Genomic DNA, 14,808 nt, shown 5'->3' on the forward strand with positions numbered 1-14,808 from the left:
GATGAGTAGATTTAGACTTTGACAAATGTTTGAGTTTTTTTCTTTGCTCTTTTCGTTTGAAGATGGAATGAACCTGCTCTGGTTTTCTTCATCTGGACAAAGATGAGTTGGGCCCGTATCTGTTAGCTTAGATGAAACCAACTCATACGAGTTTGTCGGGGATGTGCAGATGTTTGGATGCTCCAGACTCTGATCATGATACCAGGACGAATTAAGTTTATCTGGGGATCGAAACTGAGATTTATAAACAAATTTCCAATCTGCCGGGGAGCCTCGATGTGTACAAATATTCTTTTCTTTTCAACTTGTCAAAAATAAATCAAAACTTTAAAACGCACAAGCAGCAACAGTCGGTTGTCGGCAGAATGTCGTGTTTACATCATGTCACATAGATATTCGCATCACATACTGCACAAAGATTGCAGGAGCTTTTCATGCTTCTTGGAATTTGGTGGATTGCATATAAATGTACACAATCAGTCACTGCCGCCATATGAGTTTTTGTAGTTATATGCAGTAGTGAGAATTAGGTTTCTGGGCTTTTTTTCTTGTTTTATGAGCACTGGAATATGCTTCCCGAAAATTGTCTAAGATTGATTAAGAGACTCTTTAAATCATTTCTTTATCAACTTTTATGTGTCTTATTTATTTGAACGGGGTAACTGCTTTATTGGCTCTACGTGAAGGTGCTTCTGAACACTCACTGATTCATATATATGTTAATTTAGAATGTGCATGCAATGTGATTGTGCACTTTAAACCACCACTTTTTCCTATAATATATTATTTTTCAGTTATTGATATTTTGCTTATTATAAGTAGAGTCTCTGACATAAGTTGTAGTTATTTTTGTCACTTCCCTTGATTTAGAATGAATACAAATCTAGAAAGATGATAAAAAACAAAATGGCTACTTTCTCCCAAGCACACTCTCAGTAGAAATGTAACAGGCAAATCTTATCAGAGTCTAGTAGGTAAGCTGTGTGCTCAGCATTCATTTAACTCTTTATTTGCCATGGAGGAAACCCCCTGTGTGCCACATTATTCTGTGACACTAACGCAGTCATGGTTTAGAAAACATTCTGTTTTTTAAATCTATGTAACTTTTATAAATTTCTGTTAAGTTGGACACATAGTGAGCAAAGTTGTGGAGAAAATGCCAAGCTTTGCTTTGGTGAAAATTGTTTGACAAATCGATGATTGTTTTTCTTTGAAATGACCAGTAGCTACATTGTAAAGGCGTGACTTTTGCAAACAAAACAGTGACAGAAACTTAGAATTTACCGGCAAATCTATTTCAAGGGAACACCGCTTGATAATCAATCGGCACATAAAATGCAAGCTATATGGGAGACAAATGGAAGCGCGAGAAAAGCTTTTGTTGTACTGGGGCATTTGGCGATTTATTGATCAGTTTGGGCGGGTTTGTGGGTTTGAGCAGAGATACGAAGTTGGCATGCCGTCAACTGAGTCCGACGTGCGAACGTGACACATATAGAGTTAAGGAAGAGAAGGGTTAAACCGTACATAATTATGTACACTTTTTGCATCAGTTTCTGCTGTGATGTTGTGTGCCGATGCTGGGAAGACGTGAAGTTGATTCGACTTTGAACCCGTAAACTGGAATGACGCTGTCACTCTCTCTCCGAATGTGTTTCCTCCATTTGAGTGTGTTTGAACGGTTGCCAAGGCAACCCATGTAATCCCCATGATGACAGCAATGTCTTTGAGAATGGATCCTCCTCGGTGATCTTCCACAGTCTTGGTGGAGCAGACACGAAAAAGAGATCAAGCATTGGGGATCCTTGGATAGTTCTATTTGTTGATTTAATGTCTTAGTTTTATGTGTGTTGTTTTTTCCTTCTCGAAGGGCAAGGTCATAACCAATGTAAGGGGTTTTGTGCTTCTCGTAAATGTGTTGAATAACATGCCTTGTTTAATCCTAACCGAGTAATTCTTGTCAAGACCTCGGACAAATATGAATCATGTTTCACCCCAACACATTTTGCAGGTCATCTGTGTGGGTGATGATGTTCACATGAGGTGTTTTTGACCAATGCTTTTTATACTACATCACTACATATCCTTGCGCATAATCATGATTTATGTGCAAGGATATGTAGTGATGTAGCATAAAGATCTAGAAAGCCAAAACCGTGCTCTCTTAAAATCTTGAAGTAGTTGCGTCGCTTCAAAGTGCGGGAAAGAACCAAATGGTTTATTGCTTATAGATTTCAGCTAGAGAGAAAACTATGAGAAAGAAAGATGTTGAAGAAGAATACTTTGCTTTCAAAATGTACCCTCACCCCAAGTACAATTCCGTCTTGCAAATAGGGGGAAATAAGCCCCACTGTGCTACAAGGTTTCCTCTGCCAAGATTGAAACATCTCCCTCCCCCACCCCTACCCCATGACCAGAGACCAAAGCCCCCCCCCCCCCCAAGCTGCAGACCATTTAGAACCATAGCAATAATTGAGCAGCCAAACTTGACGGAATGTTAGAAATCAATGTCCAACGATCTTCAACGCAAGTACTTCCTCTGTGTATCTGTATTTTATTTCCCCTCTTGCTCATCGCGAGATGCCTGCAAGCACTGTTCCACTGCCAAGGTGCGTGGAGGCCCGTAGACACGCTTGCTGGTTTTATTACAGGGTCACCTGGCAAAACGAGCAGCCATCGATCGGGCACTCACCACGAGCCCTTTCAGACTGCAAAGAAAACCTTGTTGGCGCAAACGTTTTCAGCAATGTGTTTCATTTGCATTGCATGAAATGATTGTTGTTGTTTTGTTGTTTTGTTTTTTGGTTTTTTAAAGTCTGATGCAAACTTATTTCACATTTTCCCCTTCAACTCATGTCTAAAATTATCCTTGGTCAATCCTAGTCTGGAGTTGAGATGTTTTTTTGTCGGAATTGCTTGACTCTTAGGTCCATATCATAAGTGACTGTGCATCACGAAACCAACAAAAAGTTGCACACCCTGACTTTACGTGAGGACTCAAAATACAAGTTGGTAAAACGGGTCAAATGGGTAAAACGAGTCAATCTTGACTCTTTCATATTTTCTGATAGAGGAAAAAAAAACCCAATATTTCGGAGAGGATTATCAGATATTGGTTAGCCACTTATTTGATGGTCCTTATTGTGTGCAAGAGGAAAATGAGTTAACAGTGGAAGAGGAATGATTCTATCACCAGTATTGTAGTGATCAGTGAATATTTTGGACGCGAGAAATTTTCGTGAATGCGTTTAATCTGCGCATCATATCATGTACAAAATTTGTAGGAAGTCTTCCCTTCTACTGATGTGAAATGAGCCAATTTTTCAATATCAATCACGGGCATTTAACTATACATGGTTTTATGTTTACCCCCCAAATTCTGCCTGGCTTTATGTACAACTGTATACTATTCTACATCAGTATTTCGTTGTTGCGTCTAAAAAAAAAAAAAAAAAAAAAAAAGAAATTACTGTCCTCCGCTGCCAATTGAACAAACTCTACTCAGAAAGGTTTTTTTTTTGTGTTAATATCTTTGTGAAGTTTTTGTTTTGTTTTGTTTCAACAAAAGTATCACAAAGACTTGTGTTCTGTCCTGTTTGTTTTGTTTTTCCTACAATGTTGCCTATGACTTTGGATCATGTAACACTTATCTTCACAGGCTCGCCAACACTTTCTGCAGTCATAACCGTGGGCAAATTGAATTGGATCTAACATTTAATTTGCAGAAGTCCGCCGTTAATTTCCCAGACATGGCTTGCGGATGGGAGACAATGGCTAAAATAATGGAAGGATGGAAAAAGAGAAACAAAAACTGAGTAATTCTGATGAAAAATTGGACCCCCTATTAACCCCGACAGAAAAGGCCAAGTTTTCGTAGCATCTAGGATTCTGTTTGTCGAGGCTGTGAGCCGACACCTTGCACCTGCCTGAATTTTTGATATTTTCCAGTTTGGAAGAACCAGATTTTCAGCTGCGCTAGGGATTGGATTCCACAGATATCCAGCTGCTATGCACTTAAATGTTTTGGTGCTGTTTTTACTTCTTTTTTTTTTGGTTCCCCTGCCGGTCATGTAATTTTAATCCAATCATGTACGGCTTGCCTGTCTTCTTAGCTGCCTAGACAGTCAGCCTCCCTTTTTCTCGTTCTTTCATGTCATTTTGTAAAAATGAGAGGAGAAAAAAAAAATGAAGTGCAACAGAGCAAAAACAACTAGGACTATTAGAATGGGAATTGCTAAGAGGGCCGTGACATAGTTCACGCTAGAGATTGATTTGAAACTGAAATGTTGGAGATGTAGAAAATGTCTCTGACTGCAGGTGATTCAGACAATGAGGGCAGCATTATAATTTGCTCATTGAGATGCCAGAAGAGGAAAAAAAAAAACAACAACCTCTTTTGGGAACTTGGAAATCTTTTGCGATAGTCTAATTTTGTAGCTCTAGACAATAACAGAAAATTTGCATGAGCAGTCAAAGGTGACCATGGTTCCTAGAAGCTATTCGATTTTCATTTTTTTTTTTGATTTTTTAAGTCATTTTTTTTTTTTTTTTTTGCATTGCTTTTTGTGATAACATAAAATGTAAACAAGAAATAATGTGTATTTTGCAAGTAAAGCTTAGAAAAAATTCTTTTAAGTACATTCTTTACATTTTGATGATACATTTTCATTCTTCCTTTTCTTTTAAAGAATGAATGTTTTGGTAACAACATAACTGAATAAAAATGAAACAGACCTAGAGAAAAAGAAAAGAATTAGTAATGTATGTTAACTGACATCAGAGTTGCAACTTTATCAACTTTATAAATTCCCAAATGCTGGCAACACTGTTGGTGTCATATTAAATCATTTTTTACTCCAACCAAGGTATCCACTGATTTGAGTGTTCATAATCATTTGAAGGTTAGATATAGTGGGAATAGATATATGATAAGTATTTTGAACAAAGTCGTATTTTAAACAAAATATGCAAGATATAAAATCCTCAACAATGTGGTACTGTTCTCTCCTCTGTCAATATTTGCACTGGTAAATTTTATGTAGATGTTTGTATTTCAAGTTTGGGAAAAGCTGTCATTGCTTGTATTAGAATGATAGCTGCCAGAAACATCTGTGAACAAGTTTTATAGCTGTGCTGCATTTGTCCTTAACACTTAAGTGAAAGTTTGAAGAAAATCGAACAATAGATGCAAAATTTATGAATTTTTAAAGTTTTGGTGTTGAACTGCTGGATGAGGAGACTACTAGAGGTTATGACATCATGTGTGGACAACAATATAAAGAAAATATAAAGGGAATTCCACAAAAATTCATTTTTCATGAAAATGACTCATTCCATCAATTTAGTACTGACATATATGTAAGGGTGGTAATTATTCCCCATGCTTTCTGAAAGCAGTTAGTCAAGTGCTCTTTCATTTTGCTAGAAAAGTGAAAGCATGTTGAATTTTCTTTATATTTTCTTAATAGTTGTTGTCCACACATATGTCATAAACTCAAGTAGTCTCCTCATCCAGCAGTTCCAACACCAAAACTTTAAAGATTCATAACTTTTGCATCGATTGTCCGATTTTCTTCAAACTTTCACTGATGTGTTGTACCAATGTAGCTGCTTTCACTCAATCCACATTTCTCTTTGGGTTTTGGTTTCCTTTAATTGGAGGGACAACACTGCCACTGACTTCTTACTGTATGTGGTTAACTCTTTGTGTGCTGTGTGTAACATTTGGTACAGAAAACCCTATACCATTGTACACACTGTCCAAAGTCCCTGGCACTGAAAGGGCTAATGCCTTTTATAGAAATCCGCTTGAATATCAAACTTCTTTCAGTTCATTGCCCTCTATTCCAGTGATGACTTCTCTTTAGCATTGGAAGTTGGTGGAGTGCCGTATTCATCATCATTTTTAGAAACTACAATCATATATAGCGGGATTTTAATGCCTTTTTGGTCTCTCCAAAGAGCTGTTCGGAGTTGAATGTCTTTCAATTTTGAAAAGACAGAAATACATTTTAAATAGAGAGAAAAAAAGAAAGAGAGGTAGACTTAGGTGCAGTTTTTTTTCATTGCATGTAGATTGAGCTATAGGTAATTATATAGAGAGATGAGGGGGGGGGGGAGGAGATACAGACAATTGTAGCTCTGAAATTATTTCAGCTTTATGCTTTTGCACGTTGGCATAATGCCATCCGTGTGGGTGGTATGTGATCAGGAATTTTAGGAAGGCATTATTGTGATAAAGACAATGGCATAATGTCGATTTCATACACACCAGGCAACGGTGTCAAGTTGCGCCGCGGGGCAAGCTCGGGAGTCGACGTAAGGGTTATCGATGCCCGAATTAGCTATTCTGACATTTCGGGGCGGGATGTATGGTGGCTCAATGTAAAATCGTGGGCGGTAGATATTAAAAGAGCAGATACAGTGAAATGACACTTCTTCAAGGTGGAACAAAGGCCACTGATGGTATGCCTGTGGATATATTTTGACTTACGTCCATGCGTACATCTGCATTTGGTTTTTTATCTAAATCAAAACTGTAAATGACTGGATTGGTTATCAGGGCAACATCACCTGTCAACTATAAACTTTCACTTTCTCAGATTATTCTTATTCGTCTTATTATAATATCAGAACACACAGTTTTGTGCCATAAATATTTGAATATATTTTCATAATCTGCTCAAGAAAAGTAATGCACATTGGTACATAGATCAATTTAGGATAATGGACCTGTATGTGTTCAGTCAGGGAGCACTCCAGATTGACATGCCTGTTTGTGGTGTGCAAGTAAAGTTTTGCAATGCCCCGTATTTGTGTCATTTTCTTGAATGAGGATTTTAAAAGACATTGCAAAATCTGACACTGAATTTAGATGCATTTCTTTTTTACATTGTGTGTATTTCCACTTTTACCCAAAGCTTGTGGATACTTCTTTTTGTACCCAGTGCCCATGTCTGTGAATGACTAGTTAAAGTGAGATGACCGACTATAGCATCAATGGTCAGTAGTAACTAGTCACATCTTGGGGCACTGTACATGTAGTTAGTGAATAAGAATCAGGACTCTCACATAAAATTCTCAAATATGATTCCCCCAAGTCCTTTCTTCCTTGGACAAGACGTTTCTATCGACAAACAGTCAGAGATACCAACTGTTCCTTTTTTACAGTATTTTGTACTTTTCTTCAGCCGAAAAAAATGCAGGTTTCATGGAAAGTACTGTTATCTCCCAAGTTGTGTTACTACACATTTTTTTTTTCTTTGTGCTGCAGGAAGGGTAAAGAATACTGTTTTCTACCAAAAATATGGCTTTTCAGCTTTCACAATACTGCAGTACTGTTTATAAAGTTAGCATCCCTGTGCAGTCCATAACCTTGGATGTTTTTTAATTGTTACCTTGGTAACGCTGGGGCAAAAACAGTAGTAACAATGCAAGGGTCCAATTGTAGAGCAGTAGCAACATATAGAGCAGGCTAGCTGGTATGAATAGAGACCATATTATTATCATTTTACAACCCTGCTTCCAAATGAAATGACTTGATACAAAGCCAAGCTCAGATAGTCCTTTTGACAGGCATGCTATAACACTGTGAACAAAAGGAAAGCAGCGCAGGTATTATAATATTAATATCCATACCCCCAGTCCGATCATTCCCCAAATGAGCTTACGCTATCCAGAAATAACAAAGTCTTGGAAAGTGAGCCACAAATTGGAAATTGCATCCCAGAAATTGATAGCCAGGCTATTATGTACGGAAGTCGTAGGTGATGCGCTCGTCTCCTCATCTGCAGTCATTGTCGCGACGAGCCGACGCTGAAGAGTTGAGCAAACGTTTTCGCAGGCTCGTATTATTCGAGCCCCCTCGAAGTTGAACGACCGAGCAGAGCGGAGGTGTACGTGTGTTATCCCAGTTTTCGCATTCTTTTCCTGTCCCGCTGCCCAAATGGGATCGATGGAAATGGAGATTTCGGGGGATGAAATTGCGCTCCGGAGAACACTTGGGACGCTTTACGTGGTGCAGTAATGTCCGTTGTCGGCTTAATGTAACACTCTTTAGTCTCATTTGCATGATGGCTACATTATACCGACATTATTCGCTTTGATTAAAACGTAGGTACAAGCGTGGAAGTCGAACCATGTAGGTCACATTATACTAATGCAGCAACTTCATCGTGTGACTAGTTGTACAAAGTATTTAACAGAAGTTTAGGATATTGTCTTTTAGTGCATGGATATCATTTCCTGTGGCTCTTTTTCCTGGAAAAAGTTTGGAAGAGAAAGTTTGGAAGTCATACTTTTGTAGTTAGTATGGAAATATGCTTAATGGCATTGTTTCTCCTTCCTGATCTGTCAATTGACAGGATTTGCAAGCTTCCATGATATACTGTGTCAGACATAGCATAACTATTCTAACAGTGCTCATTGTATAATATATTCATATACCTCTAACCCCATGAAATTTTGAAAGCCTTAAAGAACCATAATATGCTCTCAGAGGCTTGGAAAATAATTTGTGCAAATATTGCATGTAGAGATCATGACTTGTCCTCCATAGCAACTAGTGGAATTACTAAAGAAGATAAAATGGTATGGTAATGGGCCCTCAGAGGTTTTTGGAACAATGTTTGTGAGTTTATGTTTGGCGCTTATGATGTTCATAGTCTTGTTCCACATCTTCCAAAGATCATCGCAAATGCATTTGTAGTTGTATGCATTGCATAAGATTTAATTGTAATTTAATTGAGTGGATTCATTTCATATGAGCCTACTAAGGCAAAAACTTTCTTAAGAAGCAGTGATTGTTTCAGTGGCTTTATAAAGTTAAGACTCTTGGACTAGGCAGTGAGGAAAAAAGTCACTTTGCCTTGGGGCATAGCCATTGTTGCTAGGTTACTTGAACTCTAGGCCTTAGCATGGATATGTTGTGTATACACAGGACTCAACACTTACTTCTTCTTTTTTTGTATGGTTGCCCTTTTTGGGTCACTGAAATCTTTAAATCTGACATTTTGGTGCCTGGGAAAAAGATTAGAGGCTGAAATAAGAGTGAAAGTAACAATCTATTTGGGCCACCAAAAGATAGATTTGGAGGCCTGTCAACAATTTTTATTAGCTGCCGGCCTCCAGGCCACCGCTTTACCATGTTGAAGCCTGATATATTATATAGTCTTTTGAACCACAACAAGTCCTTATTGATACATAGGGTTAGTTATACACTCACATGCCAAAGAAAGAAGAAAAAAACCCTCTCTTTCTATACTACATAGTGTACCTGGAAAACAAACAAATGCAAGCAAGCAAAGAAATAAAGAAACATAAATAGAAAAAAAAAACACCCCATCCCCACTCCCATGTCTGGAGGTCAATATTTTGTTTGGTACCTGGCTGTTTTTCCCCAGCTAGTACAGTATAGGGAGGCACTAGCTGCACTTGCATCAGACTGTTGTTGTTGTTGTTGTTTTTTTCTTCTTCTTCTCTCTGTCCATTCTGTCTTTGTTTAGCTAAGTGCATGAGCAGGAACTGTCAACATTTTGGGAAGAGTGCAGTGGAACCTATGACTTCATGCATGATTCCTTTCACAACCGTTTCAACGTCTGAATTACACGAGACGGGGAGAGATCTACCCCTCCCCCCCCCCCCCCCCATAAACACACACACACACACTTAGAGCTATCCCATGCAGAATTCCCTGAATAGGACAGTTTTAGTTCCTTTTCTTTCTGTTTTCCAAGTAGAATGCATTGTTTCTTGATTCAGTTTTTGACTGGTGGTTAAAGTGATCCACAGCTTTGGTAGGAGATTGGGAAGTTTAGGGCTAGTGGAAGACTTCTCCCGCTGCTTGAGTTTAGCATTTCATCAGTACGCAAGGTCCGTGTAATGTTTTGTCAATCTTTTCCAACCGTGAGTACTTATTTTGGATTATCACTGTATGCGCCTGCTGTGTGCTGTAGCACTTCTTGAAGTGATTGTCCTCAACATTGATGATTAGGGGTCGTGATCTCCGGATAAGCTGAAGAATAGGATTCCAGCGATGCAGAAGTGTGTTTATCAGTGATTTGAGGCCACCATACATTGAGACAGGTCAATGTGTGCTGCTGCCATTCCTTCTATTTCTCTCTCTCCCTCTCTATCTCTTTCTCTCTCTGTTTCTCTGTGCTAGTGTTTGTCTGTCTATCTCTCCATCTGTCTCTCTCTCTCTCTATGTGTTCATATATATATATATATATATATATATATATATATATATATATGCTCCATTTCTGTCTATCTTTGTGTTTACTTTTCTCCTTGCTCTTCTCTCATTTTTTTTCTACACAGTTCTGCTAATGTTAATTATTTGTTTTCCATTTTTTTTGCACCATAAACTGAAGTCACTTTTTCTTCTGTTTGTTTCACTCTGTCTGTCTCTCACTCTGTCAAATATTTCATAGTTTCATCTCTCTTTGTTTTTCTCCATCTGAAGTTTATAATTTTTCAGCATTTTTTTATTGTTAAACTTCACCATAGACTGAGGCCAATTTCTTTTGACTGTGCATGTAGTGCATTTGCTTTCTCTTCTCGTTCAATCTCTCTTTTGTTTTTTTATTTTCATAATGCCACTCCTCTGTCTACTGTTCTGTCAATATTTTTTTTTCCTCACTTGTCAATTATTGTAATATTGCTTCACATAAATTATATACATATTTGTTATTGTTGTTGTTTCTATTCTCTTATTCTGGTCGGATATTAATGTGAGAGAAAGGTTTTTTTTTTCCCCCTTTCTTTATGATGATTTGTGAGGGAAACTGGTGCTAATTGCAGTCATTCAAATCACTGATGGGAGTGGGATTACCCACTTTGCTCCCCTCGTTGTGTCAGACTGAAATTGATTTGCCCGTCAAGGCGATACCTGTCCCCACTCACATACATTGTCGACTGATTGATTATCTGACATATAGAGAGCGTGTTTGACTGTGCTATAGGTGTGAGCCTACATCATATTCCTATCTCGTCCGTTTTCCTCCATTTTGTCGATATTCCTACTCCATGTATTATTCCTCTCTCCTGCCCCCTTCTATCTCTTTAAATGGATTGATGTCCCTTAGACCCATCTTTATGACCTATAGTTTGTCATATTTACTCTATATATCTGAGATATATTTTGAAAGTATACCTGCAACATTTGCAACTTGAGACTTGTGAAGCATTTTTGCAATGGGTGAAATTTGTCATAGAGAGTCATATTTTCAGGATAAAGAAAAAAGGAACATATTTCCTTTCCTAGGAGAAAAGTTTGCAATCTTCGCACCTGGAGACAGCATGAAACATACATTTGTCTGAATAGATACATTAAGGCAATGTGTATATTTGCGACTTGTCATATTTGCAGATATCGGTCAGCACACAAAAGACAGAGATATTCCTGGAAATACATGTATACCATGCATACTAATATCTAACATTGTCTTATATACCTTCTCAATCTCCAAATCAGCATATTTATCATTCCGTGTCTGTTTCAATAATTTGTTTCTATCAATAACCTCATATCTCTGTCTGAAGCATTTCTGAATGGAAGCAATGTCTGAAATAGAGATCGTTTACTTAAACAGCGACAAAATGTTTACTTATGTTAAAACAGCGACAAAATTAATGTCCACATTTTGTCATCAAGCCAAAATGTCCACGTTTTGTTATCCCGCCACTTTTTAGATTGCTGTCACTGTTGTGAGTAAAAATACGTTTTTTTGTTGTTGTTGAAATTTTGGATAGTGTCCTGGTTTTACCCCTTTCTCAGGGTTTTTTGTTTTTCTAATTTCCAGTATTTCTTATATAATCAGCACTCTGAACTCAACAACTGACTTCGTACATTTATACTTCTCTTCTTTGGGGTCATCTTCTTGACATTGAGCTTTTTATTCATGCATTTTTCCTCCCTTTCTGCATGCGAATCAATTCTCAACATGGGGTTGTAGTCAGTGGGCACGGTTCGAGATAATGTCAAATTGTTGCACCTGGCTTTTTTGCAATTCCAGCACCACTTTAACGGGTAGCAAAGGGTGGGGTGTTTAGAAAGGCTTTGTATAAATAACTGCTATGTAGCAGGAGGGGGGGGGGGGGGGAAGGAGGGGGGCATGAGGGGGAGATGGTGAAAGTTGCTTAAACAAAAAACCAAAGCAAAGTAAAAGAGTACAGAGGAAAGAGGGAAAAAAAAAGTGTGAGTATATTCTGGGCAGACTGGCTACATATTGATGTTTGGGTAATATGTTTGTCTTGCTGTCTGCTGCTTCCGTATTTTTCTTGTATCGAGTGGCGCTCATTGCTCGCCTTGCGCATCGCGTCTCGTCGAGTACTCGCGTGTCGTTGAATTGCCCCGCTGTTCTCTGTAAAGTGTCCATTTCGATAATCGAATATCGCTTCCTGCCCCTCCCCCACGTTGCAACAACTTTTTATCACTTGGGTGATATCTCCCCTTTCCTGCTGGCGTTAAGTGATTTGTATTTGGTTTCAAGGGATACATCATCTCTTATTAACATATCAAGAGATATTACCTTTCCTTGCAGTACATTTGTATGCAGGTATCATTTATACATAATGCAACTATATCCCCTATTCCAAAGCATATAATGGATACGTACATCCATAGATACATGTCGCTTCACCGGAACTTAGTTTTATCAGAGCCTCTTTGAACATGAATGTATTTAGTTTCATTTTGCTTCATGTATCAAAAGTAACATTTAACTTTTTCAAAACATCTTGTTTGCAGTCTTGTATTGAAGTTTTGTAGTGTGTTGAGTGAGATGTTCTTTGCTCATCTTTCTTTCATCTCCATGTCTGCCTAGATTCATCTTGTCTTCTTTCTTGTTTTTGTTTTCCTAACTTTCTTTTTCATTTTCTTATTCGGTCTTTTTACAACAACCAGCTTTTTGAAAACAATAACTTGAGGGAACTGGTTGTGTCTTTATATGAATATCGATAGGAATGACCACCGTGTGTTAGAAGAGGCAATGGACTAATTGTATTGGAAATGTCTTTTATCAAGCTGTCATTCTCTCTTGACCCCCATCTCTCTCTCTGCATCCCGCCTCTGGCATATGTCCCTTGCTCCTCTCTATCCTCATTCTGTCTGTCAATCTTGACCTCCCCCCCCCATCCCCCCCCCCCTCCCCCAATCAATTTAATATCCCCTCACCTGTGCTATTGTTGCACTGTTTTTTTCCCCTCCAGTCTATCAAAGATCAATGCCATTGACTTCATTTTCTAATTCCCTGCCCCCTCTTCCCCCTCCCCCATTGCATACCATCAGCTACCCCCCCCCCTACCCCAACAGTGCCGTGTGATTCCTTCCTCATATTGAATATTAAAATCTTTTAATTGCTTTCCATGTGGTGATGTGAGATGAATCCAAACCTTAATGCCAGCCATTCTGTGTTGGAAAATTTGAAAATGCTCCTGTGTCTGTTTATCATGCCATCAGTCTGAATGTTGTGGACAATATTTCATTCTATGAGCGAACATTCGCCAGGGAGAAGATAATCTGCAAAATGAATGAAAGAGCTGAAGGTGTGTGGGGGGGGGGGGGGGGGGGGACAGGAAACTGAGCCGAAGAAAAATGTGGGTACATAAATGCTGACAAACATCTGAAATGTAAACTGGATATCAAGCACATCTATGGTTTCCAATTCCTTCTCAGTCACAGCTAAGTCGTCCTTAATTCAAATACTTTTGTTGTTATTGCGGTTTGATCCCACTGACTACAGCAAATGGAAATAATTATTGTGGGGATGTCTTGGAGGTTTATTAATTGGCCGTCACTAGCCTCAGAGTTGATTAGCTATGGCAGGCCGATCCTCCAATAAAGGAAATGGATTATCGGACTGCATGAGGTTTCCTTAAAGCTGTGGTGTGGTCTTTGATCATGATAGTTTTAATTGACGGAAAATACTGCCCTCGTAGTTTTCTGAGCAGTTGGTCTTTCATCCTTATGGATCATTGTCCCATAATACACGTAGGGTGACAAAACTAATTGAACACCACTTATGAATAGTAACACTTATTAGCGTTGATGAATTTGGAAGTGAATCTGGTACCACTTGTCTCTTATTGTTCAGAATAGAAAAAAAAAATGTATTGTCAGAAACTGTAGAGGTCAGCATTCTGGACTTTAATCTATCTTTTGCATGAATCTTGGCTGCTGCCTGTGGTATGAATGTGAAGTCTCCTTTCGCTTGGATTTGAAAGGAACTGCTGTGACACAGTGGATTGGACCACAGACCTTCAGTCTGTAGGACCATGGTTCAAGTCCATCATCAACAGTTCTGGGTACTGTTTCATGAAAGTTGTCTGCTCTGACAAGTCAGTCTCTGACAATTTCAGTAAAATCCTTGGTTTTGATTGCTTAAGAAGCTCTTGTCACTTGACTCTTCCTATTATAATTGTTTCATGAAACGGTGTCCTTTAGGCAAAGCAAAAGGATATAAAGCATGTACTGTAGTCCCATCTTTGTGTGCTGTAATATATTTAATGTTCTCTATTCTGTAGTTACTTCTTTTGTGGCTAAGAAAAATCATTCTAATCTTGGATTTAAAATCAGTCTCAAAGATGAGCAAAGGTATATATTAATTCATCTCTTTTTTATCTTCTTATTTCTCTTTCTCTCTCTCTCTCTTTCTCTCTTGGAGGTATTTTTGACTGTACTCGGACTTTAAAGGGATGGTATAGTATTGGTGGAGATAAGGATTGAGCTTTTAACTTTTTGCGCAGTACTAAAAAACCACTTATGAATTGTTACAGACCATGAGGAATCAAAAGTTTATTTGATGG

At 38.4% G+C, this 14,808-nt stretch overlaps 1 protein-coding gene across 1 annotated transcript in view; it reads left to right on the top strand.

Moving 5' to 3' along the window:
• LOC139738924 (liprin-alpha-1-like) overlaps positions 1 to 14,808 on the top strand; it is a 173,095-nt gene that overhangs the window by 84,348 nt on the left and 73,939 nt on the right. The window lies entirely within an intron of this gene.

This window comes from Diadema antillarum, unplaced genomic scaffold (genome assembly GCF_040938485.1).
Source record: "Diadema antillarum isolate AM-2024a unplaced genomic scaffold, OU_Dant_1.0 seq00000775_RagTag, whole genome shotgun sequence".
In the NCBI taxonomy this organism is placed as follows: Eukaryota; Metazoa; Echinodermata; class Echinoidea; order Diadematoida; family Diadematidae; genus Diadema; species Diadema antillarum.